Source organism: Acomys russatus, chromosome 30 (genome assembly GCF_903995435.1).
Source record: "Acomys russatus chromosome 30, mAcoRus1.1, whole genome shotgun sequence".
Classification (NCBI taxonomy): Eukaryota; Metazoa; Chordata; class Mammalia; order Rodentia; family Muridae; genus Acomys; species Acomys russatus.
Genome location: NC_067166.1, coordinates 9,114,238 through 9,135,290, shown reverse-complemented (window position 1 = coordinate 9,135,290; position 21,053 = coordinate 9,114,238).

Here is a 21,053-nt window from a genome sequence, read left to right as displayed (position 1 = left end):
TACAAATGATGCAGATGTGAGCTCACATTCTTCCTTTAGTGCTATAGACATACAGACTCAGGACCCATTTAACCTAACAAAATCTCTTCTTAGACATTGGTCTCCACACAGCAGGTCTTGCTTAGCAGAGGCTCTTGGGATAGGATAAATAATGTTCAGAAAAAGTGTCTTCAATGCCCGTCTTACAGAGGTACTCAAGAAATGTTAACATCATGCACTGGAGGCTAGGATAAGCCTTTTTCAAATGATGTCTAATTTGTCATTTGCTTAATGTAGATGCAAATTTCTAGCCCACAAATCTGTGCGTTGAGGGAAGACTCACCTCCTTTTATTAAGTTTATTTACATAAAAATTCTCTAATTTCATATAACATTTCTTGGGCATACAGGGAAGTCAGTCTGCTCATTATTTAACTATAGTTGTCACATATTCCATGAAGAACACCTCCTCCCCCCGCCCCCCCGAGGGGTGGAGCTGGAGGACACATGGAATCAAGTGACATGATTAGGGGCCCTAAAAGCACATTATTGGGTCACAGCATACAAATGACTGGTTTGACAGTAATAGATGCCAACGAGACGGCCTCCAGGCAAAAGGAATCACAGGAGCACGTGCCGTGGCCATAGGAATTTCTGCAGTCTAAGAGCACAGTCTGGCTGCTTGGTGGGAGCACACAGAAGAATACAGGGTCATGTGCCAGCCCATTCAGCATTGAGCTTTGCAATGAAACCGAGCCAAAGAAAAGCTCCACGGAGCTCACATTTCAAACACAAAGACAGAGAAACCAGTAATTTTCAGCAAATGACTTTCACCATAACCTTACTTCCTAAGCTGAAAGAAAGCTAATAATAGGAAGGAGGCTTCTCCAGTAACTGGGGTTTTCACAGGGTAATTACAGCCCTGGCATATTGGAGGTATGATCTCGGTTTCTGGCTGTGTGAGACTGTGGAGCTGGTTGTCTTTCAGTACCTCCCACAGCAGCTTCTTGGGCTGGAGAGCGTGGTGACGTGACGGGTAAAGAACACACTGTGCGAAAGTGCCTGTGGGTTTTATCTGGCTTATTGTGTAGCTTCTATTTCTTCAGGATAATGTAACAAACACAAAGAAACCGAATAACCCACTCACAAACTTTCAACTAAACCTTATTCCAGTCCAGTAAGTTTCCAAGAAGTTTAAGGCTATATGTATGTAGTATGTATGTATGCATATAGAATATGTCTATACATAAACATGCATATATGTATGCATACCCACTCAAGACGTTTATACACATGTATATGCAATTGTTCTCTCATGAAAGAATCATCATGAAGTATGGGGCTAAATTTTTCTTTCAATAATCTCCAGGAAAGAGTTTGCCTCCATATGACTTCGTATACAATGAGAACTAAAATAGATTATTTCTGCTTTTTTGCCTTGGCATCTAACTGTTTATCACATTTTATCTGCAGGAGCCTGGACACATCTACCTCTTTGTCTCTTTTACATAATCATTTTTTTCCTGTTCCTTAATTGTCCTATTTTACATAATGTTTAATTTTAGGAAATACTTGATAGAATGCAGAGTGTCTAGATGCCTTAAAATCCATGAACAAGTTTTCCCTTCCTTGGCTAAAGCAAAGCAAATGCCTCCAGCAGCCTCTTTCCCACCCAGAATTCAGTGGCATTGTGGGCGGAGCCTCTCTTTCCCTCTGATTTAAGTTGTTTTTTCATCTGCATCCTCTTCCATGCCTTGTACCTTTGCCATTCTACCTTAGCTCCAGTAATGACTTCATCATGTTTAGATCACAGAGCCTCCACACTGCCACCTTCACCAGCCAATTTTCCCCTCCATTTAACCCCCAAATTGGTATCAAACTGAGTGTCTCTTGAGACAATTCAAGGACTCTTCATTTATTCCCGTGGCTGAAAGCTAAGGTTTTTTTTCTTTTCCACGCCCAGGAGTCATGAATCCAGTGACCAGTTTCTAAGGCCCTTACAAGATTTTTTTTTCTGGAACAATTAGACATTTCTCTATTTTTAAAATTTATTTACTTTACGTCCGGATTGTAGCCCCCTCCCTCATCACTTCCTGGTCTCACCCTCCCTCCTTCCCTGTCTCCCCAACCCTCCTCCCATAGTTCTCAGAGAGAGGGAGCCCTCCTTCCTTACCATCTGACCCCAGCCTATCTAGTCTCATCAGGACTGCCTGCACCCCCTTTCTCTATGGCCTGGCAAAGCCGCCCGGCCAGGGGAAAGTGATCAATGTAGCAAACAAAACCAAAATAAAACAAACAATTGCCCTGGCAAAGTCCAGGCAAAAGTAGGGCCAGATTTAACATGCTGGGGTTAAGGCTTCAACATATCTTTGAAGATTTACATGATACTGCCTGTCATCAATTTAGCCTCATGTTCTCCAGGTGGCCTTATACTCTGGGAAGGGGGGGGGGGTGGGGGGGGAGTACCTCATGCTGAAAGGGCATGTGTTGGTGGGGGATGGGGGCAGAGGCATTATAGTGCTTGGTTGGTTTTGTAGCTGTCACAAGGAGCACATGTCTTCATCACCCTTGTGGTGTGCAGAATACCCCTTGCTCTTTGTCTGAGCCTGCCAAGTTTGTCTGCCAAGTGGCACGCACCCTAGGCACTGTCCTGGCAAATGCAAAGTTCTCCCTGCACTGGTAGAGTGAGCAATTAGGGCCATGTTTGTACCATAAAAACACTTGCAGATCTGCTAGGAGAATAAAGGACAGGCAGATCCTGCCCAAGTTTTTCTCCTGTTAAGCTAGAAACAGTCCTGTAAAAGTACCAGAAGAGGCAATGAGTTCTCCAGCTGTAAACCTCTTTGGAGGGATTCAAGTTTGCAAATACGTGTGCCCTTCCTCAACCCATTCTTCATAGGCCAAGGTCTTTAGCCCAGGAGAGCATCCTGGAGTATATGGTGCAAAGGTAGCTTCAAGGGAGAAACTAGCACTGTGTTTCTGGCTGGAGAACACGCCACAACATCTCTAGGATATTGGTAGGGCTGGAGAGGTAGAGTTGGGTCTTGTCCTTGACTTTTCAGTAGCCTTGAAGGTGGGCAGGGCCAGAGTTAGCAGCTGAGAGCAGCTGGACTTCTGCCCAGGCCAGCTGCTCCCCCACTCCCTGGTGGCAGTCATTTGGGCACGCCTATGATGCAGCAAGGATACTGAGAATGCCAAAAACAAGACTGGAGAGGTGACCTGGGATAAAACCATGCAACAGCAAAGTGTGTCAGAGGTGCCACACTACATATTACTCCCTTTGGACATTTCTTGGTACAGCCGATTTTAACAAACCTTGCTCTCACTTGGCAATCTCTCACAGTTGGCATGAGAAATAACACAGGGGGCTGAGGAAATAGCTCAGTGGATAAAACACTTGCCACACACTTATGCACTGCACGTGTGCGCACGCATGCACACACACACACACACACACACACAGGAGGCAAACAAAAATCTAAGACTTTTCTTTCATTATGTCAAAAGTTATACACACACACATATACGTACATACATATATATACACAAACATACATATATATTTTTTAGTTGTAGGTTCAATTAAGTATACAATGTGATTCACACATCATGGAGCTATTGCCTTCTAGAAAGAATGATTGTCCTGATCAAGTTGAACAGAGTAGGTTGGTTTTAAAGATAGAAAAAGACCAAGATAAACAAAAACAGAGCCCAAAAGGCAGTCTTGTTTCAGACTTAGTGCTCTAACAGGGACAAGTGCGTGGCTTCACTGTGACATGGGTACCCTTGGACTGGGTGTCATAACTTGCTTGTGTTTTCAGAGGCCTACCTGGTTTCAGCTTCATCTGACTACCTGGCAGCTGCCATAAACAACTATATTGTGGAGTTTGCTGGGGCAGATCGCAGAAGACCAATCTGTGACACACAGAGGTCACAGCTGTCAGAGACCGACACAATCACCATTGAAGCTTACTGAAGTGTCATTAACCAAGTTAGACAATTTCCATATCACAGAATACGCTGTTTTTAAATTTCAAGGGATATAGAAAATGAGCAGGAAGCCTAATAAAGAATCTCCCTTTAAAACATAAATAAAAATAGCAAATTGAGTGGCAGAAAATTTTTGCCACAAAACTGCAAAGTATTTGAAATCTGATCTTCAAGAATTAGCTCCCAGCTTGATTCCTTGGGCTCTTCCTTTTCCAGCTTGTGGGGTTTATTAACCCTAATGTTTTGCTCTTTTGTTTTTCTCATAACTAACACACCTTTCTAGAAGTTAATTTCCAGGATCCTGCTTTTATACTCATCAGAATATTCCCTGAAGAATGTTTGAGGGGGAAAGCACTGGGCTATTCATCTGGTGATGATTTTAGTTCCTGCTCATTCTAAAAGGAAATTGAAAACTTGTAATCCCCCGATACACTGTAGAATGTGTAAAATAGTAGAGACGGGATCACGCTGTATACCGAGCTGGCCTGATACTCTCTTGCATGACCCTTAATTGCCTTTCTGCTCCCTTTTTAGCCCAGGCTGGCCTCAGTCTTAGAAGAACCCTTCTTCTTCTACTTTCTATATGCTGAGGTTGCAGCCATGCACCGCAGTGTCTTTCTTATAAATCTTTAACATTGCAATTCCAACTCTATAATAAATTGTGGAAGAGGCAGAGGCAAGAACCAGGGTAGCAGGATAAGGAGGGCCAAGCCTGACACAAATCTGGTATAGAAAAGGTTGCTATGCCCTCCCAGGGCAGCTCCAGGACAAAAAGACAGTTCTCCAGCCCACTCGTGCCTGGGGTTTCTTGTTGAGTCTCTAACTGCCTGTCCTCCTACACCTCCCGCATGTGGTGCCCGAAGAACTCAGCTTCAGACTGGATACTCTGCCTATAGAGAGCCAAACTGATGTCAGCTGGGCTTGTAGTCATGACGCTACTAAGCTAGGCTATAAAAGCAGATCATTACTGTCTCAAACTATCCCATTTTAGTGATATTTAATTTAATGTGTAGGCAATAGGAATGAATCACTGAAGAGTCAAGCTGTTAGGACCTCTTGAAAGTCACAGCGAGGCAAAGTCCCTCAAGTGAGTTTTCTCTTCCAGAAGCCACATTTACCTGAACTCAGGACTCTCCATCCCTACACCTGCTTACTGAAATCACACTAAACAAGGTAATGCTCATAACCCGGAATAAGAGAATAAACATGGGACATTACACCTAGAGTTGAGAGCAATTGGCTCAGGCTAATCCTGAGTCTGGTGTCACTCATCTCCTCCAGCACTCAGTATCCCTCTAATGTTTCCTACAGCCCTTCTGTTTCTTACCCTGTTTTATTACAAAGGCAGCATTGGGCTTCAACCATCTGGTCCTTTCTCTGAGGTTTGTAGTTTTTATGGCTTCCCTGCACACTAATGAATTTTTAATGTAAATAAGAATGAATCAATCAACTTATGCTGCTTTCCTTTTGTTAGCCTGTCTTTTGTTGCAAACATATTGGCTATGGCCTTTCCTGATCCTGCATCTGCACTTGCAAGGTAAGAAAGCTTGGTCCTCTGATGAGAGGATCTGCTTGGAGAGGTAAATTGGGCAAATCATGAGGTTTTGTGGCTGGCTCCTTTTGTGGTAGTTATTTTTAATCTTTATCCTTTCATCTTGATTTTTGACATCTAAGTTTACCACTCTGTCTTGGTGACAAGACGCCTTGAGGACAATTGTATCACAACCCTTGGGCTGATATTATCATTCAGAATGTCCAGACCCTTTATTACCTCAAGATATCATTTCTAGAGGATGCTGACCCTGAAGTCAGGCAGCTAGAGACTGCGGGGAAAGACCTTTATATCCGAATGGCTGGCAACATGGGAAACGTGCACACACTGGTTCTGAGGTGTCAGATCAGCTATGGCCTCAGATCTTTCCAGGCTCCCAGGACCACAGTAGAGGTTCCCTAGATATTCCTTCAAGCAGGCAACCACAAGCCGTCTTCCTTGACGCCTGTGTTTCCAGCTGGATACGCCCACCCATCCTATGATTTTGCTCAGAGCACTGTGGCTAGGTCACCAGGTGGCTGACTAACACAGATCTAGTCCTCATTAGCTGTTCCATCAGACCCACACCAAGAAAACCATAGCTTCAAAGAGACAGAGCCAAGAGCTGGGACAAAATTGAAAACAAATATTGCCATCAGACCTCCCCATTCAGGGGACTAAGAGGAAGGATAGCAGGCTACCAAGAACAGACTTGATACCCTGTGAGCATATACAGGGGGAGGAGGTCCCCCTCAGTCACAGCCATAGGGGAGGGGAGTAGGGGGAAAGCAGGAGGGAGGGAGGAATGAGAGGATACAAGGGATAGGATAACCATTGAGATGTAATATGAATAAATTAATAAAATATTTTTTAAAAAAAGAAAGCAAATATTGTTTGCCTCATATTTCCTATTCTGATAGTGTACCTTAGAACCACTCACACTAGAAAAATGTCCTCCTTACACTGTATATATAGAATATCATGTAAAATGATATTTTATTAATTCTTTGAGCATTTCATACAATGTGGTTTGCTTATATTCACCCCCTTTCTTTCAACTCCCCCTACATCCTCTCCCACCTCCCCATTCATCCAAATTTGTAGGTTCTTTTTAAAATTGAGTCGAAGTTGTGCTGCCCAAATACTCTTTGGGTCTGCTTTAAATTGTGGTTCGCCCACGAGGGATCATGCTCTTAAAGAAAACCAATTCTCTTCCTAGAAGCTATCAACTGCCGTTGCCCTCAGCTTGGAATGGGATTTTTGTGCCCGTCACTCACCCCTTCCATGATGGGAGTTTTATCTGGCTTGAGCTTGTACAAGTCTTCTACATGATGTCACAATCACTGTGATTTTATCTGTACCACAGCCCTGGTGTATCCATTCTTCAGTTGAGGGATATCCAGGTTGTTTCCAGATTCTGGCTATTACAAAATATGACGGTTGAGCAAATAATTGTATTTTTCTTAAAAGCTGAGTAATATTTCATCATAAATATACCACATTTTCATTATCTATTCATCAACTGATGGAAATGTAGGTTTTTTCCACATACTGGCTACATATAGATAGATAGATAGATAGATAGATAGATAGATGATAGATAGATGATAGATAGATACAGATGTAAACACATGATAAATATATAAGACATACAGGTAGGTATATAAGTAGGCAAGTCCCATCTCCTGAGAAAGTCCACTAGTGCTGATTCTGCCAAGACTGTAAATAAAACCCCCATTTAGATGTATAGTCATGCTACTCTGATAAATTTTATCCTATTCCTAGATTTTGTCCCACCAGCAAAGAGGCTTCTTGTTAACCTCTGGTAGGGAGAAGCTTCCTGGCAAAATATGGGTAGTTTTCTTATATATTGTCATAATAGGAAAGACACAGCTCTTCCGTGGATGAACATAAGGGTCATCTCTGACAGAGATAGCTTGTTTGGGACAATAGATTTCTATCATGAATATGCATTAATGTCTTTTTAAGAGTCAAGTTTTTCCTAAAAAGATATGTAGATATTTATTTATTTTTGTGTGTATCAGGGGAGGGGGCGGTGTCTGTGGAGGCCATAAGACAGCAACTGATTCACAGGAGATAGAATTACAGGCAATGTGAGCAGCCATCACGGGTACTGGGAACTCTCTAGAAGAACACAAGTGCTCCTAACTGCTGAGTGGATCAACACATCATACGCTAGCTGGGCAGCCACCACAGGATTTCCCTTTTATGAATCTGACACTTAAAGCAAGGCTCACCTAATAGATATTTTAAACTAAAGCAACTTTAAGAAAGGTCTCTTGATGTCTGGACTCAAACAAGAAGAACAAAACAAAACAAAACAAAACTGAAGCAAGGTCCACCTGCAGCTCAAATGTATTTGGATACTCACTAGACCCTTTACTTGCAATTGTCATATCTTAAAAGAAGCCAAAAAATTTGCAATTCCTCAGTGATTTGAGCAATAGCAAGGCCTGCATTTCCTGCTCAAGTAGCATGGGTTCACAGGATAGTGATAAGAGCACTCTAATTCAGGGTGTTCCACAGCAGGAAAGTGCTAGTTGGCTAGGTAGAAGGGAGACATTAACAATTATATGCCGGAACTGCAGATCTATTTAACACCGTCCCTTAACTCTGCCTAAGAAAATGTGCTATGGCCTGTCATTGTTCCATGTCTGGCTAGTATCATGGGCCCCGTCTATCCCCATAGCAAGCCTGTCACATTCTGATCACAGGCCAGTAAACTTCCGCTTACTACCAAAGTTGCCAGCCCTGGTCCAGAGAGGCAGAGGTGGTTTACCTCAGCTATCCTTGATACTTCCTGGATCAAAATCTCAGACTCCCTTTCGGCTTCATGAATAATGAAAAGGGAAAGTAAAGCTAGCTAGCTGCCGTGGAATTTGATGATGCTAATGAGTTTATTTTTGCAGTTCAGGATTTCTTATTCCCCTGTCATTCAGGCAAGCTATTAGATGACACCAGAATATGTCAATGTAACCCCCGCTTGTCTTCTGATCCTAGAAATGAGCAGTTTGCGTCAGCCTGGGGCAAGGAGCCAAGTTTCCAGTCATCTACCAAGAGCCACGTGACTGAGAGATAGAGCAGGCGAAGGATGAAGTGTCTAGAGGCGGGGAGAGATGATAGCAGCAGGCTCGAGGAGGCTCCCATCTGGGATCCAGCCTTGTAGCTCAGGTCAAGAAACCCCAGGACTCAAAATATCACCTGCCAAGAAATTGCCACCCACTACTGTGTATGTATTTAATCCATCCCTAGGTTTGGGGACTCAAAAGACTTACAACTTGAAGATAAGCCACCCCTTAAAATCAGTATAGAAGGGGCTGGAGAGATGGCTCAGAGGTTAAGAGTACTGGCTGCTCGTCCAGAGGTCCTGAGTTCAATTCCCGGCAACCACATGGTGGCTCACAACCATCTACAATGCGATCTGATATCCTCTTCTGGAGTGCAGGTGTACATGCAGGCTGAACACTGTATATGTAATAAATAAATAAATCTTTTTTAAAAATCAGTACAGAAAACAGAATGGGCAGCTGTTGGAAACCAGGGGGCAGAAGGGTCTGGCATTTGACAAAATGCCTTGATAAAATTAGTGAAAATATATCAAGGATCAAAATAGATTATTACTTTTTTCCCCTAACATCAGGCATCTTGTCAGCACGCCCAGGGCACTCACCTTAGCCTGGGAAATGTTAGTGTTCACTTTCTGACAAAGGACAGGATTCCCTGAGGGCATGTGAGTGGCATCTGTTTTTAGCACTGTTATTCTAAGTTTTGTTACGTTGGACCTCATTTAACATGTCCAGAACCACAAATGTTTGTTGATGACATTTGGTTTAACTGGTGGAAAAAGGCATGTAAGAGCAGGTCTCAGTGTTCTCGTATACTATTAATCTTTCTCCCTAAGGTCCACGGATGGCACTTCTCTATGTTCATACTGTAATGATAAAGAAGCAACAGGCTACTTCTCTCTCCATCCAGGCACCTGCACATCTCACATTCATCCTCCATGCAGGCAGCACCCCAGGTCCTCTCATCCACAAGTAGGAACCCTATTAGCATGAAAGGGAATGATCAATTCATTGTACAGGGTGTCTTCCCTTGCAATGAATAACTGTTGGATGTCTGCCTACATACCCCATACGCAAGTCTATACGTCCCCTTCATGAAGAAACATGAGTGAAAACTACATATGAAACATAAGTCATTGAGTGACAAAAATACAACCCTCTTGAGAAGGTCACGATGAAGGGTTAGGGTTAAGGCTGGTAAGATGGCTCAGTGGGTAGAGGCTCTTTTATACAAATCTAGTGAGCTGAGCTCAATTTCTGGGTATCACAAGATAATGATAGGTAAGCAACTCCCAAGAGTTATTCTCTCACCCCTACACATAAGCCTACACATATGTATATAATAAATAAGTAGATAAATAAATAGATAGACAGATATATAGGTAAAATACAGTTCTAAGAGGGAACACCTTATACTTCGGTTTGACAAGGCATTGCTAAGGTAGCATCACTAGAAATCTAGGAGTTTCACACCTCACAGTTTCCCAACTACCTTCTCATTTGTGCTTTCAGAGAAAGAAAGGAACCAAAACAGACGAGTGGAAAGAATGCACAGGCCACAGGCTGATGTACGTCTTTGGCTGCAAAGGTTTGCCAAGCCCCTGGCTCCACAAATCTTTTGAGATCCTGATGTGCTCTTTGCTTCTGGCTTTTAAAGGTTGCTTGAGCCTTTATTTAAAATTTCCTTCCTTCATTTTTTCTTTTTTGACTTAAGCTTGCTTAAGTTGTTTTGGTTATTTTCAGACCGAACTACTTGACTCGTTTACACTTGAAAGGATAATTAACAATGCATGATGCTCATAAAAGAAGCCATACGCACATCAAGGTCACTGAAGAGATGTCTAACATATGGTGACCAGGTTAACTCAGAAAGCTTGCTTAAAATCCACCACTTCCTTTCATGTGCAGCAGTCTCATTTTGATAATAAGCGTTGCCAGTGAAGCTGGAGATTGAAGGTCTTCATTAAGAAAGCTGTGTTTAACAGAAGTGGAAACTTCATATGCAAAAATAAATAAATAAATAAATAAAACAGGAAACGCTTTTCTCACAGGGTCTCCTATGGCTCTCAGCAGAGGCACCTGAACACAGCTACTAGGGCTTCTCTTCACCCCAGTGTTCAGATTGTTGGCTAAGGAGTCATTATACCCCATTACACTTTCTTCCCTGGAAAGCTCAGCATTCAATTCTGTTATTCAGTCCAATGTGCAACAACTACATCCGGCTTGGCAGAGTGGCCAGTGGCCAGGTTCTCTTACCTACTAAGAACACCACTCAAAGCAACGTGCTCTGTTGACCTTGTCCAGTTGGATTCCTTTTGTGTTACAAGAGGAACAAAACAAGAGGAAGAGCCACAGTGGTTTCCAAGGCTGGGAGACACACAGTAAGAAGGCCTATTTGAAAATCTAGGACCACAAACACACAGAATCTGATAACACACACACACACACACACACACATACACACACACACACACACACACACACACAAACTTCTACTCCTAGTAGCAGCCAATCAGGCTGTGGCAACTAACCATCCCAGTTCTATCTGGTGCCCCAGACTTCAGCTCCTCCACCAGCCTTACACAGTCCAAATACAGCCCGTTTGATTGTTCCGTTTGGGCGTCTCCAGAACATCTTCACATAAATAGTGACCAAAGAGAAGCTATTAATTGTGGGAGGCTCCCTGAAAAGTGGTGTTTTTTAACCTCCCTAGTGCTGTGACACTTTAATCCAGTTCCTTCTGTTGTGGTGAAACTATTTTTTTTTTTTTTTTTTGCTAATTCATGAGTAATTTTGCTACCGTTATGAAACCATAATATAAATATCTGTGCTAACCAATGGTCATAGGTGGTCCTTGTAAAAGGATTAATTCAATCTCCAAAAGGGTCGTGACCCATAGGGTGAGAGCCATTGCTGTGGTCTAAGATTTACAGTCTAGAAGGTTGGAGAAAATCTGTTCAACTCACTTCCAATGAAGACTGGTGTGGCTAGTATGAGCCCAGCTTATTTCTTCTCATTTGTTTAATATACTTTAACTTGTCTCGAATTAGCTCATTTCACTGCTGGCAGGAAGAGACTCTCAAGAAACACCATTTCAAAAAGAAGTTTCAGAGACCCCCAAACAGAACAATCAAACGGGCTGCATAATAATGCAGGTTTACTGGGAGCAGCTCTCTGTGGGGCCACCATGAAGGGAGAGAGAAAAGTGCAAAGTTAGAATTTTGCTTCAGTCTGACTACCTGTGATGTCATTGCTTACCTGCCATTGGGGCGTGGCCCTGCCGAGTGTATAAAAGAGACCTACTTCCCCCTCCCCTTCCCTCTCTTACCCCCTTTCTCTCTTCCTCTGTCTCTGTCTCTATTTCCCCCCACCCCCCACCCCCACCTCTGGGGTACCCCTCCCCCTTTCCTTCTCTCCTCATGCTCATTTAATAAACCTCATACATTCTAATATCTGTTGTCCTGGCATCTTATCATCTTATAATTTTCTTTTTATAAATATAAAATTGGTGGCCAGTACGGGGACTGGATATCCTCACAGCTAAAGAGGGTGGTCTTTGTCTCTTCTTCCAAGAGGGACGCGGCTTTTATGTCAACCAGTCGGGTTTAGTAAAAGATAAGATTCAGCAACTTCAGACAGAGCTCCAAAAAGAAAGGAAACAGCTAGAGGCTTCTAGCCTCTGTAACTTTGAAAATCCCAGATGGAAATGGATTTTACCCTTCGTGACTCCTCCTTTAATTAATTTTTCTGATCTTGCTGTTTGCACCCTGCTTTATGGGCTTCTTCTCTACATTCCTCCAACATCAGACACCAAAAATCTCTACCAAACCCTTTAATGAGTTGATTTTACAGGGCTATCTGCCTTTGAACAGAGAATCAGATGCCATCGACAATCACACACGCCCCAATGGTGGAAAGCAATACACCCTGAGAAAGACAACATCCCTGGTCAGCAGGAAGTAGCATGACGAACAAAGCTCTACCCATCTTCCCTTCCCCCACCATCACTCCCCCTCTGGGTCTTCATTTCTTTTTATAATAACCATAACTGAGGCAGCGATACAGCCACCCCTAAAGGCCCTGATGACAGTGGGAAAGCAGGCAACACTAAAGCCACTCCAGAAGCATGGCACTAGGAACACATCACCACTACTGGCAGGACTCAGGCCACATAAGCCACCTGTGCACCCTCTGCGCATGCGCTAGGTAGCTTATAAAAGGAACTTCTCCCATTTCCCCGCCCCCCCCACCTTCCCTTGTGTGTCTCTAGAGACTGTCTCTGTATTCCCCTAATAAACCTCTTAAGTAGATCTGCCGCGTGTCATGATGGCTAACAACAAAGGGAGGATCTATAACTGATGCAGACCAGATTACGGCCATGCTAGAAGCCTCCCACCTTCCCACAGCTATTGGAATTGTCCACTGTCTGTCACACCAGAGTGACAATTCCATAGTCTCTAAAGGAAATAATTGGGCTGACAAGGCAGCGAGAACTGCAGCCCTTGCAGGCCTAAACTTGTCTCACCCACCACTAGAAATCCTTACACTACAGCCCACACATCCCCTCTCTCCCCCTCTCTCCTCTGTCCTATCTACACCAACTCTTTCATCTTAATGTCCAAGCCCTAACTTTAAGACCCATGTACAGCCTACCTCTGAGGACTTAAATTTCTTAAAGACTATTACTGCCTCTTGTAAGACCTGTCAGACATCAAATCCCAACTCCAGGTACTGTAGCCCCCCCCCCTTTTTCTACTCACCAGGCTAGGAGCTCCCTCCCCAGGACTGACTGGCAACTTGATTTTACCCACATGCCCCGGACTGAGCTGGCCCGGAGATGTAGCCACCCAATGCATCAGGGTTTGGACAGTGGCTGTGTTGGTGAAGATGGCAGTGGGAAAGAAGCCATACCTGAAAGCTCATCCAACAGGACCAGTCCTAGCTGTAGGTCACTGAAGATGACCAGCCTCGGTTGTGAAGACGGGTTGAGTACCTCTGCTCCCAGTGAATGAGAGAGGGTGGGCTATCTCTCCAACTAGGGGAAGTGTTTATGCTGAGTAGGGGAAAACATCAATCAGGCAGTGTCTTGTATGGAAGAAGCTTGAGTGAGGAAGGGAGGGAGGGAGGGAGAGAGGGAGAGAGGGAGGGGAGAGGGGGGAGAGAGAGAGGGAGAGAGAGGGAGGGAGGGAAGGAAAGGGAGAGAGAGGGAGAGAGAGAGAAGGAGGGAGGGAGAGAGAGGGAAGGAGGGAAGGAGAGAGGAAGAGAGGGAGGGAGGGAGGGAGAGAGAGGGAGGGAGAGGGAGGGAGGGAGAGGGAGAGAGAGAGGGAGAGAGGGGGAGAGAGAGGGAGGGAGAGGGGGAGAAGAGGAGAGGGGGAGGGGGAGAGGGGGAGAGGGAGAGAGGGGGAGGGAGAGGGAGGGAGAGGGAGAGAAAGACAGAGAGACAGAGAGAGAGAGAGAGAGACAGAGAGAGACAGAAGTTCCTTTTATAAGCTACCTGGCGCATGCGCACAGGGTGCACACCTGGCTTAGGGGGCCTGGGTCCTGCTGGTGGGCGGTGACGTGTTTCCGATGACATGCTTCTGCAGTGGCTTTGGTGTTGCCTGCTTTCCCACTGTCATCAGGGCCTTTAGAGGTAGCTGTATAGCTGTTTACTAACAGGGAAGGAGGGGGGAAGGGAGAGGAGGGAGGGGAGAAGAAACACTGAAAGAAGCAAGAGAGTGGAGAGGAAATGCAGAAAGAGAGAAGAAGGAACCAAAATGTCTGGATTATATTGTTAAAGTTCACCCTTTGATTCTGAGTAAACCTTGTCACTGGTTGAGGTGTGTAATCCCTCCTCCAAAGAGATATGGTTCCATCAAGTCCGACTGTCGCCACGGTCTGGTTTTAGCCTATTCTTAGTGTTTCTGAGCTTTCCTTTCACTTTGTAAATGAGTCTCTCAGAACTTTGAGTCTACAGACTTTGTGATCATGAGGTACAGGTGAGATGTGAGAGCCTGGAATTTTTGTTTGTTTGTTTTTGTTTCTCAAGACAGGGTTTCTCTGTGTAGTCTTGGCTGTCCTATAATTCTTTGTAGACCAGGCTGGCCTTGAACTCACAGAGACTTACCTGCCTCTGCCTCTTGAGTGCAGGATTAAAGGCATGCGTTACTACTTGAGCCTGGAAACTTTTAATCCATCAAGTTTTAGTATTTTACATGACTCCTTCTGGCCTTCCCTTTCTAATCTTTCCAGATCTATCAGGTAAGTTTCCTAATTATTTGAGGAGATCTATCTGTGCTGTTAGAGACCTTTAAAAGGCTCCCAGGAAATCTCCGCTAAAGATAAACAACTGTGCAACAGGCACATGGAAAGGCATTAAACTCTCATTAGTTACTAGGGAAATGAAAAATCAAAACAAGAAGATACAAATTCACACCCTCTGGGTTTCAGTCAGGGTTTTCTAGAGGAACAGAGCTGATAGGAGACGGGATTTGTTAGAGTAGCTTACAGCCTCCGGTCCAGCCAGTCCAGCAATGGCCATCTACCAACAGAAAGTCCAAACACCCAGCAGCTGCTCAGTGCATCAGGCTGGGGGCCTCTCGCCGCTTGTCTTCATTATCCATCGGAATTCTGAAGAAGTGGGCTCTGTCAACAAAGGAACGCACTTTTCAGAAAGACCAAGGGCAAGCAGGCAAAGAGCAACAGCTTTCTCCTTCTCATTGTCCTTTATATAGGCTGCTAGGGGGAGGTGTGGCCAGGACTAAAGGCAGCTCTTCCCACTTCAAGTGAGGTCATTAAGAAAAAACCCTCCCAGCCCACCCAGCCATGTAGGTTTTAGTTAAATCCAGATATAGTCAAGTTGACAACCAAAACCAGCTTTGGAATGGCTGGAATATAATTTCATTAAAATGGTCAGTGGGTATCGTGCCAGTAAGATGGCTTGGTGGGCAAAAGATCTTGCTTCCAAGCCTGGAGACCTGAGTTCAATCCCTGGGACCCACATGAGGACTGAAAAAAACTAACTCTTTTAAGTTGTTGTCTGGCTTCTACACTTGTTCTATGGCTGGGTGACCCCTGCCCCCATTACCCTGTAAATAAATAAATGGAATAAAAACCTTTTAAATAGGAACCAAGGATAACAAATACTGAGGATGGGAAGAGATCAGATGCCTAATATGTATTCCCAGCACTCAGGAGCTGGAGGAAGAAGGATCAAGAGTTCAAGGCCATCCTCAGTTATATAGAGCTTAAGGGCTAAGTGAATAAAAAGGGGGTGGGGGATGGATAAAAAGGAAAGGAAGTTGGAACCACCACATATTGCTGGTGGGGATAGAAAATAGCAGGAAATTGCTCGACGGTTCCTCACAACAATAGACAAAGAATTAGCACATAACTCAGCATTTCCACTTATGATTGAGAACAGGTGTTCAAACAGAAACCCTCCAGGAAGGATTATCAGAGCACTGCTCAGAACAGCCCAAAGACAGGGACAAGCTAAACAGGCACCATCATATGAATGGGAAAACAAAATGAAGTGCTGATATGTGCTATAACACACATGAACTTCAGAATCATCACACAAAGTGAAATCAGCTCATAAAGTCATGTGAGCCATCTACAGTAGGTAAGTCCATACACACAGACATATATTCACACATACACACACATACACATTCAAACACACCACACCACACACACTCACACACACATACCACGTTCATTGAGACACACTACACACACAGACACACCCACACATACTCCACACATATACACATTCAAACACACCACACACACAGATGCATACATATACACACCACACACACAAAGACACACACCACACATCACACACAGACACACACTACACACAGAGACATCGCCACACACACCACCACCACCATACAAACTACCCAGGCGCGGTGGTGGCAGAGATACAGAGAAACTGTAACTTTGTCGTAGGGCTGCTCCTAAAGTAGAAAGCACTGTAGTCACTGGGAAAGAAATGTCACTTCCTCACGGAGGTAAATGCTGACCACAAGGCTCAGGCACTGACTCCAGAGACACAAAAGCTTACGTCCACATTAAGAATGCTATGTGAATGTTTATAACAGATCTATTGATGATCTCTTTACTTTTCCATGGAAACAATCCAGCGGTCCTCACCTAGTGAATGGAAGAACAAATTGTGGTGTGTAAGGAAGGAGCAGCTACCGCTCGTGCTCAGCAAGAACGCCAGGTGTAAAACGCTAAGTGAAAGGGACCAAGCTCAACAGTCTGTTTGCTATATGATCCCACTGGTGTGGAAATCTGGGAAACAATTAGGTAAATAGTGATGCCATCAAGGAGACAGTAAAGACCTATTCTTGAAATGACAAGGGGAGAGGGACAGAAAACAGAAAGCGAGGAGCTCTGATCAGTGGAAGGTAGGGTGTGGTTTGTCACAAAACAGTGAGGGTAACATTTGAGCTGATGGAATTTTCATTACAGTGTTGCCCAAACTACTAGAATTTTGCAGTGAAAAGGGATACATTACATATACAAATAATACAGGAACTTTTTCAAGTGGAAAAAATACATGCATATTCCCTCATTCACAGAGCCAGACATCCAACACAATTTCTACACAAGTGAAAATGAATTTATGAAATATGGGACTGTGTGTACCGAATATGTCCGAAGAGGTAAATTTTTAAGATATTTCTTTTTTTTCTCTTTCTTCCTTTTTTGTTTGTTTGTTTTGTTTTGTTTTTTGAGACAGGGCTGTCCTGGAACTCAGTCTGTAAACCAGGCTGCCCTTGAACTCACAGAGATCTACCTGCCTCTGCCTCCCAAGTTCTGGTATTAAAGGCGTGCACCACTACATCGGGCTACATATTTTCTATATTAAATAGAAATGAGAATTTTTTTTCCATTTAGTATTGATTTCAGGTCTGAGCACTTGGAATTGGAAAACCAATTATGGAACTCTTCCCTGGAGATGATTAACTGTCTGTCTCTCTCTCCCTTCCGCCTTCTCCCCACCCTTCACACCACCATGCCCACCTCCAGCCTCTCTTAGCAATTATTTGTTGTTTGTTGCTCCTTGTCTAGGAGTTGAGTCCCTTGAGACCTCCCGCTTCCGCAGAAGCACATTTATTCATATTGCCATCCTTCAGGTCGTGTTTGGGCAGCCATGCTGTTGAGGTATTAAGTGGGTAACTGTTCTGTCATTTCTAGAGACATAATCTCACAGGGCCGTGTTAGTCCTCTGGCTCTCTAACACATTTTGAAAAAGAAAAAAAAAATACTCATTTTGTGTTAATTTCAAGAGAATGTTAAGTGATAATTGTATAGATATTCACAACAATGTTTATAATGCAACTGGTTTATGGATTTCAAGGATTTATTGAGCAGCCCTACCAATAAACAGAAATTCCCTAGACTACTCAAAAAAAAAAAAAAAATGTCACTGAGAATGTTTGATTTTTGAGGTTCCATGACACTTGATAGCCTGTATTTGTACAGAGACGTGATCTGTTCTTCACTGAAGCTGGGATAAAAGAAGCTCGGCACCTTCTGATTTATATAAGAAATAAGCAGGAAAAAGGATGTCAAGTCACAAGTTGTGACTATCAAAAGTTTCAATGCTATTTTGAAATAAACTGAAGAATGTGAGTAAAATGAAATGAATTTTTCCAAAATCTAAAAACATAAAAGATTTCCATTTCCCAGTCCTGTGTGTGTTCTACTTTTTTGATACCCAGGTGGCCTTTATCTACGAAATAAATGGTGATAGCTTCACTGTCTTAGTCACCGTGACAAAACACCTGACAGCCCCTTATGGGATGAGAGGCTTATTTTGGCTCAGGGCTAAAGGAGATGAAAGCATCAAGCGTGGAGTCCTCACAGCTCAAGGAACAAGAAAGCAGAGTACCTCAGCCTGAACTGACAGGCTAAGGCACGTTCAAGGCCGACTACCACGAACAAGCCCTTGATCTTATAGCATCTCTCAACAATGCTACCCGCTGCGACAAAGCCTTGAAACAAAGGAGCCTGTGAAACACATTTCTCATTCAAGATTACAACACATGAATTTTTCTTATGCATATTGTGTTTTTAAATGATTTTTTTTAAACAGAAAAAAATAGTAAGTCTGCACTCACTGCTGATGTGGTTGCTGTAGCCATCCTCTGACCTGCCATTCTTTGTCTTTTTCTCTTGGTCTTACTTATCCTTTGTCAGACTTGGAAATTCAGGAAGCTGTCAAACTCCAGTTAAGAATTGTCCTGAGGGTGTTGCACGGTGGGCTACCGGGGTCATTGGATGCTGGGCATGTAAGGACAAAGATGCCTTCTCTGAGACCTTGTGGCTTTAACTCTCCACTGTTCTGGATCTCCACCTGGGCTCTTGCTTCCAGCTGACTTCAGCAACTACAACAGCTCGGCATGTTTAGGGATGTTAGGAAAACTCACCAGACGTCTTCCAAGTTTTAAAGACTTGCTCAGAAACGTTGGATTTAAATGATGAAAATCTGGGTTTTTAAAGGTCACACATTTTTCCACATGAAGTTAGGAATGTACACCCAGTTTGATTCACTGTTGCTTCATTCTTTCAGCCTAAGAACAAATAGAATAACCCCAGTCCTTTCTAGGCTGTATTTGGGTCATGCCTTGGTCTTGTGCTCCTACCAGGATTTTGATACAGCCGTAGACCCCTACTTTGTTTGGCTTGTGGCCTTTCCTTGCCAAGAAAGATCCTTAAGGGCTCAACAGGATCATGTGGTCACTTCCATGTTTATGTGGTGCCCTCTGAAGGGTTCATGTGAGCCAAGGATCAGTCCACAGATCCTCTGTAGAAGGTCACATTTGTTTTTGTGAAACACCGAGACTTTCAAAGATGCCCTGCTGTGACACAGACTATGTAAGGGAGCTCATAGTCCAAAGGAACAGTCAGTAAATAATCCTGATGGAAATCATTTGGTTAATATGTTAGGGCTAATTTAAGAATAGCTATAAGTCATTTGTGTAAGCTTTAGTAACAGTGATTGTGTTTATTCTTTACAGTTTAATGAAAACTTTATTAAAATACTCAAAGAACAGATTGTTTCAATCACACTCAAGTTCTCTCAAAGAACAGGAAAAAAGAGAGGCATGCTAACTTTATGAATCTTGTATAACCATTATATTCAAACTAAATAAAAATAGCTATAGGGAAATGGAGAAAAAGATCAAATTTATCCATGAAAACACTTTAAGAAACACAAACTTTTTGTGTGGAAAACTTGACTTCAATTTTAAATGTGTGATTACTTCAACTTAAGAAAACCTGTGTCATAACTCATTGGCATATATCAATTAGAGCAACCTAACCAACCCAAGACAAGTTGCAAATGTGTTCAATACAATTCAACACATGCAATTTCAAAACTTCTAATCAATGGAAGAATTTAAAAAAGAAGTTCCTTAATTTAATAAATAGTAATTGTTAAACGTTTGTATTAGTTCTTTGAGACTTTTATATCATGTCTTGGTCACATGCATGCTCTCCTTTACTGCTTTCCAGATACATTCCCCTCTCCCCACCCACTCCATGTTGTGTTGTGTTCTTTCTCTTTAAGACCCATGAAGACCAACCTGGGCTGCCAAATACTAGGACAAGAAAGGAAGAGTCAAAAGCTTGGTCAGGAAGGCTGTGAGGGCTGATGACCCAAGCCAGCAGGCCTCCTTAGTATTGCAGCTCCTCATCTACGCCTCAAATGAGGAAGCAACAAACTAGTCCATGAAGAGCAGAACAGAATCACAAGGAAATCAGGATGCCTCTTCGGAAGGTACGGGGTGCTATAGTAAGTGTCTGGAACATTTGACCACAGCTCTACGTAGCAGCTGTCAAGCCTCAGGCCCAGGCCTCACGTCCCCTAGAGCCCTGGTGCCAGTCCATTTCTGGCCTTGCCAAGCATGATTCCAGCAGGAAACAACAAAAGCTCAACACTCCTTGTTTCATCCACAGGACTCCTAAAGGACTCTGACCCTGCCTTGGCCCTGACACTCTCACTCACATGCTTACTGACAGGATTCAGCTGCAAAGAACTCCAATGGCTTCTTTACTTTGCATGAGAAAAAGGTTTTACTCAGCTCCTTCCTACCTGGGTAAGTCTCCACCTGGCAGCCAGGGGCAGGGCAGAGAGCAGAGGGTGAGAAACGATGCACCTGATGTAGTCATGGTCTTTCAGAGTTGTAATACAGGTGTTCCTCCATGCCTTTTGCTGTATTCTGGTCATTAGAAGAAATCAGCATGGTCACCACAGAGCTCAGGGACAAGATTATGTGATAGTGGGACTACCAGGAAGAGAGGATCAGTGGGGACCATCTTAAGGGTACTTGTAACACTGGAAAATCTCGTACCATTTGAGACAATCAAGCCTAACCTGCAAGCAACTCGCCTCTGCGGTGATGTGTCATGTGTGAGTATCTGGGGTGGGACTTGTCTCAGAGCCTCGAAGAGCCACCACTGAGG